At 42.6% G+C, this 12,256-nt stretch overlaps 1 long non-coding RNA gene across 1 annotated transcript; it reads right to left on the bottom strand.

The window, feature by feature from the left end:
• Positions 1 to 1,073: 1,073 nt before the first annotated feature.
• Positions 1,074 to 7,561, bottom strand: LOC147824945 (uncharacterized). Its single transcript, XR_015441526.1, has 2 exons — positions 7,148 to 7,561; positions 1,074 to 1,897 (listed from the first exon to the last, which is right to left on the bottom strand). It is a non-coding gene; the product is annotated as an uncharacterized LOC147824945 (long non-coding RNA).
• Positions 7,562 to 12,256: the final 4,695 nt, after the last annotated feature.

The raw sequence follows: 12,256 nt of genomic DNA, 5'->3' as shown, positions 1-12,256 counted from the left end.
CCTTTAGGGCTTGAAATACATCACTCCAAGCTCTTCTTGCCTTGAGGGTTTCCATTGAGAAGTCCGCTGATTCTGATAGGCTTTCCTTTACATGTGATTTGTTTCTTTTCTCTCATTGCTTGTAGAATTTTGTTCTTCTATTGGATTTCTGGAATCCTATTATATGCCTATGTGTAGATTTTTTTGATCAAGGCTATTTGGAGTCCTATATGCCTCACTTATGTGTATGTCAAGTTCTTTTCCCCTGCTTGGGAAGTTGTTTGCCATCACTTCTGTGAACAGCTTTTATATGTCATCTGCACTCTCTCCTGTTTCTTCATTGACTCCAATCAGTCTTATGTTATTCTTTTTTGCATCATCTAGCAGCTGCTGGATTGATTTCTCATGTTCCTTTAAAATTTTAAAGCAATTTTTCTTTTCCTAGTCACTAATTGCCATCGTTTCTTCTATATCTGAAATTCTATCCTCACATTGGCTCATTCTGCTGTTTAGACTTTCAATGGAGTTTTTAATCTCCTGGAAATCTGTTTGCATCTGTTTTATGGATTCCATTTGTTTCCTATGTTGGGATTCCATCATGTTCCTCAGAGCCTCTATTTTTTTATCTGTGTCCTGTCTAGATTTATTAATCATGTCTTGCACCATGAGCAAAATCTTTGCAGTTATCTGAGTAATTATTTCAGATTTCATTTTTCTCAGATCCTCTTTTGTTGCCAGTTCAGAGAGTCCAGGTGGCTGAGTATCAGATTGTCCCATCTTATTTCCCTTTGGCGTTGCTGTAGGTGATCTGGAAGTCTGCTTCTGAGGCTTGTTTACATGTCTTCCCATTTCCACGGGGGTGAGTGCTTCTGGTGCTGGTGTGGCTCACCTTCTCTGCCCTAGGAGCTTGGGATGACAGTGGGGAAGCTTCCTTCCAGGTGCTGGGACCGGCTCACCTTCTCTGCCCTAGGAGCTTGAGATGGCGGTGGGGGAGCTTCCTTCCTGTCCCGGCCCGCGGGTAAGTCAACGAAGACCCTAGAGGGGGAGCGAGGATGAGAAGGGACAGGGGACACGAGAGATGGAGACAAGACAGGTTTCTGATCAAGTCTCGTTTATTGCGGAAGCTGCTACAACATATATACCGTAGGGCTAGAGGGGAGGAGCGAGAGGAGGGTACTGGGGCTACTTCCTTGTTGCCGGGTAGATTTGCAGCAGGCCCGGATATGTCCGTAAAAGGCACTCAAGAGTTCTAGCGGGGGTCAAGGCCCCCCACAGGTCCTCCCTTTAAAATTATAATTATAAGAAAGGCGTCAGGAGAGCCAAGCCTGCGGGGGCTGAGCCTGTCTTGGGTCAGAGCAACATACGTGTCTGCACCGTGCACCTTACCCGTCATCGGTTAACCAGAGAATCAATGCTCTGGCACCTGTCTTAGGCGGCACACGAGGGCCTTTTTACAGCATGGCACGCTTGCTCAGTTGCCCGTCACTGGCTTGCCAGCCCTCTCACCAGGTACTCATCCTGATCAGCCATGGCTAACCAATTATAATGGACCTGTATGGGCGCTGTTTTTATTGCCTTGATTTGGGCTTTTAGGAAGGCCACGATTTTGTTATAAAGTATGGGCCCTAAAGAAATGAGCAAGAGTAGACCCAATAGAGGCCCCAACAAAGGGAGGAGATAGGGGAGAAAACCATTGAGGCCAGTCCAAAGAGGATTTTGAATGAGTTCTTGTCGTCTTCTGTTTAAATCTTCTTGAAGTTCGTGAATTTTTCCCTGACGATCCCAGATTTGTTGGCATAGAAACAGCAATGTTTATTTAAGGCTATGCAAATCCCTCCTTGTTCTGTTGTGAGGAGGTCCAGACCCCTTCTATTTTGAAGGACCACCTCAGCCAGGGAATCGATCTGATCTTGTATATCTGTAAGAGTGTTGGAGAGAGCTTGAACATCATTAATCAATTGGTTGGATAATTTGGCATAGGAGTGTAATGCCACCCCGACGCCAGCAGAGCCAGTGGCAAGGGCGCCGGACACCCCTAGCCCCACGAGCAAGGGGACCAGTGAGACGGCCCTTTTATGTCGCCCAGCGATATAGTCAAAGCTGGGCAAGGGCACTGGCTCATCTCCAGGAATAAGGGAGATGCCCGGGAGGACAGTCGCCACCACGCACAGCCCCACGCACAGCCCAGTCCAATTAGTGGGGAGGGAGATGAATGCCAAGCTCCCTCCACAGACGAGCACGTGACCCGGGGCAGGGCAAATGGCGGGAGGGCCATTAAGCACTACCGAGCAGAGAAAGAAATTTTGGACTCCAACACATATATCGAAGCTATTGTTGTGGCCCAAATTTAGATAACAAACTGAGGCATTGAACTGTACTGGCTGGACCCTGAAGGGCAGAGAAAAACTGCAATTGTAACTAGAACTGTTGGCATAGTCAGTTTGGTCGACAACTGGCAAGGCGAGGGGCAGGGGTGTGTCAAGAGTCAAGCATAGCCAACAATCCGCAGCAAAGGCGGGGTTGGATGTATTGATCAAATGATAAGTGGCCTCTAGGACACTCAGAGTTTGGGCGTCAGGGTCTGGGCCTCGAGGTTTGGGAAGGACCAGTGGATGATAATTTAGGGAGGGATACATCTCTTGGATGATAGTCTCAAGTTGTTTTTGTACTCGCTCTTCCCTGAGCTGATCTGAAGGCCCACCACCATCAGATATATGGATTGGGGCCTGTGGTGGCCAGGAACAGCAACAGACCATGCAACAGATTCAGGGATGTCATCTCTTTAACCTGTAAGCAAAATTTCATCCTGCGATGTAAACAAGGCTGGGCTGTAGATAAGAGAGTTAGGCTAACCTGATTAAGCTTTTGAAGATAACCAATGTGGACATACTACAATAACATATTCAGAACTTAACCAATATAAACATTTTGTAACAACATATTCAGTGCTTAAATATCAAGGACAACCAATACAATCAATTTATAACATATTTAGATAATATTCATTGTGATATGTCTCCCATAAGATTATATAATATAAAATTTACTAGGGGGTCCCTTTAATGAATTAAGACCAGAATAATCATTTTCTGGGTGGCCACTTCTATATTCATCAAAGGGAGTCCCCATCTTAAGTCATTTTGACAAACAAGAGTCTATATCTTCCTATTTTGTAACTGTCAATTGCAAATTGATTATTGCTTGTAATGCACATTACTTTCACAACATAAATTCCAATGGTACTTTGATCCATTAACAACCTGGAAAGGAAGGCATGTCTTTAATTCAGTCATATTTATCTGTAAATCAATTTAACAATAGGCGAATATCCTATGAAAGGGAAGGAACATATTGAGCTCAACTGTACGAACACAAACAACAGACAATAGACAAACATATAAGACAGTGTATAAAATTAGGGTGCACCCAAATATAACTAACCAAATTGAATTATACTATACTCTTGATGATTATTAGATTGTAATTGTAGGCGCCGTTGTTAACTGGTTAAGATTGGACAATGTCAGGTCATCGGCATCATCAGCACGCCTATCGACTTGTTTTACTAGGCGTTCTGGGAGCCACCTGGCTGACTTCATTTCCTTGGAGTAAATACACACTGATCCTCGGCCCCAGATAAGTACAGGATCGGGCCCGTGCCATGAGTGGTCCAGGGGGTCTTTCCACATCACCGAGGCAAATTGTCGTTGCGTCTCTGGTTGCCAGAAACGATTGGCTGCAGATAAACCTTTGGCATCCAAATTTAAGAAGTTAAGAATAAATAGTGCATGTGATATCAGGTTTCTAGGTGACCCCTTGATAGGGTACCATTCCCCTCCTTTTATTTTATCTAATGTAAGTTTGAGTGTGAGGTTGGCTCTTTTTATAATGCCTTGTCCCTGTGGATTATATGGGATTCCCGTTATGTGTGTTATGTCTAATTGTTTGCAAAACTTTGAGAAGCCAGAACTGGCATAGCCTGGACCATTGTCTGTCTTAATTTGTTGTGGACATCTAAGTACTGAGAAGGCAACTAGAAGGTGGGCAATTACATGTTTAGTAGCCTCCCCGGATTGTAGGGTGGTAAATACAAATCCACTATATGTATTAATGTTGACATGTATATATTTAAAATTTCCAAATTTAGGGTAATGTGTGACATCCATATAGTGTATAACATACATTTGGGCCCAAGATTTACGTACGGCCTGAATATCTGAAGCTACAAAGGACTGGCTCAATGGGCTGTACAATACCTGTAGAGTGTTTACCTAGCCCTTTGCCTGGAATGTACCCATTTTTAAACATCTGTGTAGTGACAATTTTATTAGGGCTAGAAATAATCATCTCCATTTGTGATAATAGGTCTCTCCCCCATAGATTAATGGGTAACCCTGAGATGATATAAGGTTGAATGGTGTCCTGATTACCATCTTGGTCTCTCCAGGTCAGATCTTTGGCACTTTGTTTAGAATTTTGACTCTGGCCTATACCCCTGAGATGGGTGAGGGTGTCTTTTAATGGCCATGCCTGAGGCCAATTTTTTCCCTTGATGAGAGTTACATCAGCACCAGTGTCTACCAATCCAGAAAATTGTCTCCCATCCAACCACAAGGTCATGAGAGGCTTCTGGGCTGAAAGCATCTCCGACCAGTAGACATCGGATGAGCTGAACCCCTGGCTGCCTCGGGCGTTGTTAAGAGCCTTATTAGAGGTAGAGAGAAGGGGAAGGAGTAACAATTGAGCAAATCTTTGGCCTGATTGAATGGTGTTAATGACTTTGGGGGAAGAAACCATAACTCTAATCTCTCTGGAATAATCACTATCAATCACCCCCGGGTAGATCAGCAGCCCATCTATAGTGCTGTTGTTTTTGTCTATTACAAGCCCAAAGGTTTCCTTAGGCAGGGGCCCAAAGACCCCTGTCGGAAGGGCCTGTATCCCCATTTCTGGAGTCAATACTGTGTGGGCAGTGGAACTGAGGTCCAGTCCGGCACTTCTCGTTGTTGCTCTGAAGAGGTCTGGAATGGATTGTTGTTTGCTGGAGCAAAATTGAGCGCCCCGTAAATTTGTTTGGGTGTGGGGGCCCGGGGCTGGCCCCCTTTCCCGTTTCCCTGGTCCGGGTTATGGACAAGCGGGAGGGGCCAGCCTTGAGCGTCAGTCATGGACTTGTATTTATTTGTCCAATGTCTCCCTTTATTGCATCGAGGGCAAGGCCCCGGAGGTGTGGCCCTAGGGGCTGACGTCCTAGGGGCCTGACATTCTTTGGCAAAATGACCCGTTGTCTTGCACCGGAAACATTTGTTACCCGGGCGGTGTGACAAAGCGACAAAAACTGTTTGACCGTGTAACCCTGCATGGCGGCAGCCCTGGCAAGTCCCTGTTGGTAGGCAGTCCCAATTTCTGAGCAAAGGCGAATGTAACCTGAGAGATCAGTTTTTTTTTTATAAGGGCGGATGGCGGCCTGGCAAGCAGCATTAGCATTTTTAAAAGCAAGCTGTTTAACAAAATCTGTCCCGGTTTTTGTGTTCCCAAAAATCTGACCCGCTGTTGTGAGCAGGCGGTGAACAAAATCCGCGAAGGGCTCATCAGGCCCCTGTCGGATATTGGTGAGAGAAGTACTCACATCCCCTTTAGAAGGGAGCTTTCTCTAGGCTCTAGTGGCTGCGGTCTGAATCTGGGCATATAACCCCGCATCAAATTGCATCTGTTGATCGTTGGTAGCATAGGCCCCATCCCCTAGAAGCATATCAAGTATCCAACCATTACCCGCCTGAGCATTGTGTCTAGCAGTATCTCGGCAATTTTCAATATATTCAGATTTCCATAATAAATAATCACCTCCTGTAAGGGTGGCGCGGGCCAGAGTCTGCCAATCAATTGGGGTGAGCCAATTTTCTGCCACCGATTCTAGAATAGCCATGGTGTAAGGTGCAGTGGCCCCATATTGAGCTGCGGCCATTTTAAGTTCTTTAATAACCTTGAAATCAAAACCACTATGGTGTCTCCACGCCTGTCCCTGTGCGTCAGCAGTCTCAGTTACAGGAAAGACTTCCACAGTTTCAAGTTTTAGGGGTACCCTTGATCCAGATGGCACCCTGGGGGTCGCCCCTCTAATGGGGGGTCGTGGCTTAAGGGTGTCTTTTCTACGGACATTTTTATGGGCTTTGCCTGTTCTTAAGCCTTCAAGCTGGGTAATAAGGTCTTGATGTTCCTTTTCTAACCTTATCTGTTTTTTTAGAAATTCTATTTTGTCCCAGAGTTCCTTTTGGGGATCAACAACAGGGCATGTCAAAGCGGGCGCAATGGGAGTGTTGGGTTCTGGAAGATAAGGAGGCGGACATTGAACTACGGGTGGCCAATCAGGATTGCGATATCTGGTTGTCTCCTCCTCAAGATTGGTCCAGTCAGCCTCCCCCGGACCGTTCTGTGGGAAGGGGGGGTTTCTGAAGTGTCGGAGGGAAGGCTACAAGGCTGGTTCCTCCTTAACAGGCGGGGCGGGGTTAGAGGCAGGGGCTGAAAGAGCGGGGGCAGAAGCTGAGGAGCGCCGAAGCTTTTTTTTTAAAAGGCTTGGAAGAGGCAGAGCCCGCCTGTAAGCCCTCATCAATAACATTTTGTTTTTCCTTGTCTAAGTCATCGTCGCTATCAAAAGACATCAAGTCTTCTCCTTCATCCTTTGAAGGAGTCCCGTCCCGCAGGGGCTCGGGCCTCGGCGCCATCTTGGCGTCCCGCAGGGGCTCGGGCCTCGGCGCCATCTTGGCGTCCCGCAGGGTATTTACAAACTCCTCACTCCGAGAGTGATCAACCCTTCCTCCGATCGGAGAGCTATCTCCCCGACCTGGATGGCTTGAGCCACCACCGGATCTTTGGTTTTCTGAGAGATAATGTCATTAATAAGATTCCAATAAGAAAATGCAGTGATCGGGACCTTTCCTGGTCCGCAAGTAGCATAATAATCTTTAAGGGCCTCCCCTACTCTTTTCCATCACCTCTCGTCAATGGTACCCTCGGCGGGAAATCAAGGGCAGAGATCTCTAATATAATCAAAAAATTTCAGCAATTGTTTGACTGTAACCTTTACCCCTCGTGCCTGTAATGTCTCCTTGAGACCTTGCACGAACAATTCGTGCTGACTAATGCCCTGTCCCATAATCGCTGCTCAACTTACCGAGGTGCGAAAAAGACGGCAGGTTTACGTCAATTGCAAGCCTCTCCTGTGTCGAGTGTGCTCTTTGTTCCTCAATCTTAATCTTAGGGCCCCTGAGCAGCGTCCTTCACTGGATCCCCCGTTCTCTGGCCGCACGTTGGGCGCCACTTGTCCCGGCCCGCGGGTAAGTCAACGAAGACCCTAGAGGGGGAGCGAGGATGAGAAGGGACAGGGGACACGAGAGATGGAGACAAGACAGGTTTCTGATCAAGTCTCGTTTATTGCGGAAGCTGCTACAACATATATACCGTAGGGCTAGAGGGGAGGAGCGAGAGGAGGGTACTGGGGCTACTTCCTTGTTGCCGGGTAGATTTGCAGCAGGCCCGGATATGTCCGTAAAAGGCACTCAAGAGTTCTAGCGGGGGTCAAGGCCCCCCACACCTTCCCAGTGCTGGGACTGGCTCACCTTCTCTTCCCTAGGATATGATCATCTCAAAAGATGCAGAAAAAGCATTCAACAAAATTCAATGCCCTTTCATGATTAAAAAAAAAAAACCTACAGAAAATTAGATTAGAAGGTTTTTAGTTCAACCTGATTAAGGCTATATATGAAAAATCAAGAGCCAACATCATACTACATGTTTATAAACCGAAAACCTTCATGCTAAAATCAGGATTAAGACAAGGATGGCAACTATCACCACTCCTATTCAATATAATTCTGAAAACATTAGCCACAGCAATTAGACTAGAGAAAGAAATGAAAGGAGTAAAGATAGGAAAGGAAGAAGTAAAACTGTCATTATTTGCTGATGATATGATACTCTTCATTGAAGACCAAAAAGACTCTGCAAAAAGACTTCTAGACTTAATTGACACATTCAGTAGAGTAGTTGGATACCTCAACATTCAAAAAACAATAGCCTTCTTGTACACAAATAACAGAATCACTGAGAGAGAAATTAGGGAAACAATTCCTTTCACAATAGCATCCAAAAAAATGAAATATCTAGTAATCAGTCTAACAAAGAAACAAAAGACCTCTACACTGAAAACTACAGCACTTTAAAAAAAGAGATCAAAGAGGAGATAAGAAAATAGAAAGACATCTCTTGCACCTGAGTAGGAAGAACCAATATAGTGAAAATGGTTGTACTTCCAAAACTGCTAATTAGATTTAATGCAATGCTAATTGAAACTCCAACAATATATTTCACAGACCTAGAGAAAACAATCCAAAAATTCACTTGGAACCAGAAGAGACCTAGAATAGCAAAAGCAATTCTAGGTAACAGAGACATGGCAAGGAGTATCATAATCCCCAACATGAAACTATACTACAAGGCTACTGTGATAAAAACAGCATGGTACTGGAAAAGAAACAGACTCGAGGATCAGTGGAACTGATTAGAAGACCCAGAAACAACTCCAGACATACTCAGCCACCTCATCTTTGCCAAAGGAGCCAACTATCCTTACTTCAGGAAAGATAGCCTATTTAATAAATGGTGTTGGAAAAACTAGATTTCAACCAGGCAAAGATTAAAAATAGACCCATATCTATCAGCATGCACTAAACTAAGATTGAAGTGCATTAAAGATCTAAATATTAAAACAGAAACACTAAATTGCTGGAAGATAAATTAGGAAGAACTCTTGAAAACAGTGGTATAGGAAAAATCTTTGTGAACAAAACCTCAGTAGCATGGGAACTAGCAGAAAGAATCAACAACTGGGATTTCATCTTATTAAAAAGCTTCTGGACTGCAAAAGATACCACCAACAGAGCTAACAAAAAACCTACAATGAGGGAAAAAATTTTTAGCAGCTGTACCTTAGACAAATGACCACTATCTAGAATATATGGAGAATTGAATAATCTCAGACCCCCCAAATTCAAAGACCCAATTCAAAAATGGGCATCTGAAATGAACAGACATTTCTCAGACAAAGAAGTAAAAGCAGCAAACAAATCTATGAAAAAATGTTCGGCATCACTGGTAATTGGAGAGATGCAGATGAAAAAAACACTGAGATTCCACCTCACCCCAGAAAGAGTTCCTGCTATCAAGAAATCAACCAATAACAAATACTGGCAGGGGTATGGAGAGAAAGGAACCCTTTTCCATTTTTGGTGGGAGTGCAGACTGGTGTGACCACTATGCAAATCAGTGTGGAGATACCGCAGAGAACTAGGGCTAGAGGTCCCATTTGACCCTGCTATTCCCCCGCTGGATATTTTCCCAAAATAATTAAAAGAATCATACCTCAGAGATATATGTGCACCCATGTTCATAGCAGCACAGTTTGTAATAGCTAAAGCTTGGAAACAGCCCAAGTGCTCATTCTCTGGAAGCTGGATAAAGAAAATGTGTTTGTTTTTTATACAATGGAGTACTACTCAGCCATAAAAAATGAGAAACTAGAGTCATTTATAGCTAAAGGGATGCATATTGAGGACATATTCTTAAGTGAAATAAATAGGACACACATATGTATATACCGAATAGTTTCTCTGGTGTGAGAAACTGAAAGCGTAAATAATGATTAAAATGAATAACTGATAATGGCAAATAGGAACAGTAGATTCAAAGGGGAAGAGAAAGGGGCAACAGTAGGGAAAGGAAATAAGGAAAAGGAAAAATTATGAGAAAATGAAAAAAGGAAAACAAAGTTTTTGTAGATAAGGAAGGGTGGGGGAGTGAGGGGAAGACAGGAAATAGGGAAAAATAATAACCAAGATACATCATGTAAAGGTACAAGTGCCCAAAGATAAATGTAAATGTATTGTATACCTAAAATGTACCAATAAATGAATCTAAGGAAAAAATAAAAGAAGATAGAGAAATTACTTCAGACATACTCAGCTATCTCATATTGGACAAAGGAACAAACCACCCTCACTGGAGGAAAGATAGTCTATTGAATAAATGGTGTTGGAAAAACTGGATTTCAACTTCCCAAAAATTAAGAGTCGACTCTTATCTTTTGCAATGCACTAAACTAAAATTGAAGTGGATTAAAGGTCTAAATATTAAAACAGAAACACTAAACTTGCTGGAAGATAAGTTAGTTTGAATTCTCAAAGACATTGGCATAGGAAAAGACTTTATGAACAAATCCTCAGTACCATGGGAACTAACACAAAGTATCAACAACTGGAATCTCATCTTATTAAAAAGATCTGCACTGTAAGAGAAACCACCAACAGAGCTAAGAGACAACCTAAAATGTGGGAAAAAAAATTTTCCAGCTGTTCCTCAGACAAAGATCTACTATCCAGAATATATAGAGAACTAAAAAAGTCAGACCCTCCCCAAATATAAAGACCCATTCAAAATGGGCATCTGAAATGAGCAGACATTTCTCAGACAAAGAATTAAAAATAGCAAATGAGCATATGCAAAAATGTTCAACATTCCTGGTCATTCAAGAGATGCAAATGAAAACAATGCTGATATTACACCTCACCCCACAAAGAATGGCTGCTATCAAGAAATCAACCAATAACAAATGCTGGCAGGGTTGTGGGGAGAAAAGAACCCTTCTTTATTGTTGGTTGGAGTGCAGTCTGGTCCAACCACTGTGGAAATCAATATGGAGATACCTCAAAAAACTAGGATTATAATTCCCATTTGACCCAGCTATTCTTCTGCTGCGTAACTTCCTAAAAGAATTTTAAAAATCATACCACAGTGATATATGCTCATCCCTGTTTATAGTGGCACGGTTTGTAATAACCAAAGCTTGAAAACAGCTCAATTGCCCATCAACTGGAGAGTGGATAAAGAAGATGCGTGTGTGTTTTTTTATAGATTAACATATAAATAACCTTGCTTATTATGAGTTTATTTCATTAGAATATTTCCATGACATTATAAATAATCAAGTGTTACTCTTTATGCTTTTTAACGGGATATGCAAGACATCTAGTATCCATTATTATAAATAAGTATAATGTAAAATATGTACTTTAATTTGTAGTGGAGATTGGCCTAGAAAACACAAACTTCCCAGATGTTTGCAAAAATTAATAGTTTTCCACTTTTGTCATTGAAAGTATACTAAAATTTTTGGTAAATTGTATGGAATTGCTGGGTACATATATTAAAATTTAGTTATATTCATGGATGGCTAGAAGAATATAGTGAGTTGATCCTCTGTAGTTGTCTGTAGCTGATCAAAGAAGCAGATATGTTTATAAGTTTTCATTGCATCTCTTGATATTCTACTTTAACTACATCTTGGTTTTGGCTGTAATATAATCTTGGATAAATTATTCTACATTCAATTTTAGATTTCTAATACATAAATCTGAAATATTATTATTGGTATTTTCAAAAGATGATATTCCCACCAAAATTTATCATAAATCTCAGTACCATTTTTTTGTACCAGGAATTGAATTCAGGTCCTTGCACTTGCCAGGCAGGTGCAACACAACTGAGCTATATCTCCAGCCCCTCAGTACCAATTTTTGTGGAATTAAGAGGTAAATCCTTTTGGGGAAAGTTATTAATTAATGAAAGTTTTCCCCTCATGAATGAATAAGTGCCTTATATCATAACTGGAGGGAGCTTGCCTAGGCTATTCTTTCATCCCTTTTTACAATGTGATGTCCCAGTTTTAAGTCATTATCTTGAAAGCAAACACTGGGCACCTTATTAACCATTGACCCAGTTGGTGTCTTGACCTAGGGTTTCCAGCCTCCAGAATTGTGAGAAATTCCTGTTGCATACAAATTACTCAATTTCAGCACTCCAAATTACCCACATAGTTTTTTAATTTATGGGAAAATAATTGAGATTGTTATGGATGAGCAAGTTAGAACAATAGAGATGTGCCACACGCTCTTCCAGATTCAAGCCCATTCATTACAGCTGGTGGCCAAGGAGGAACTAGCACCCAGAAAGTTCCCCAAGCAATGTGAAATGGTTTGATTTCTCCTTTTAAATTATGCTTTCAGCTGGGGAGGGCTCAGGGGAGAGCAAGCGGAATCTTACCGAAGCAGAACCATGCCAGGCTAGTGGGGGACACAACGAAATTTCACACACTAGGTGAGCTGCAAAACATCCTGCAACTACACCAAGTTTACTGACAAGCAGGATGTGGGGGTTTTGGGTGCTTTGT

Source organism: Heterocephalus glaber, unplaced genomic scaffold (assembly GCF_053883595.1).
Source record: "Heterocephalus glaber isolate CG9 unplaced genomic scaffold, H.glaber_assembly_v1.0 deba00001523, whole genome shotgun sequence".
NCBI classification, from domain to species: Eukaryota; Metazoa; Chordata; class Mammalia; order Rodentia; family Bathyergidae; genus Heterocephalus; species Heterocephalus glaber.
The sequence above is the reverse complement of the archived record's forward strand: the minus strand, read 5'-3'. Positions and strand labels throughout refer to the sequence as shown.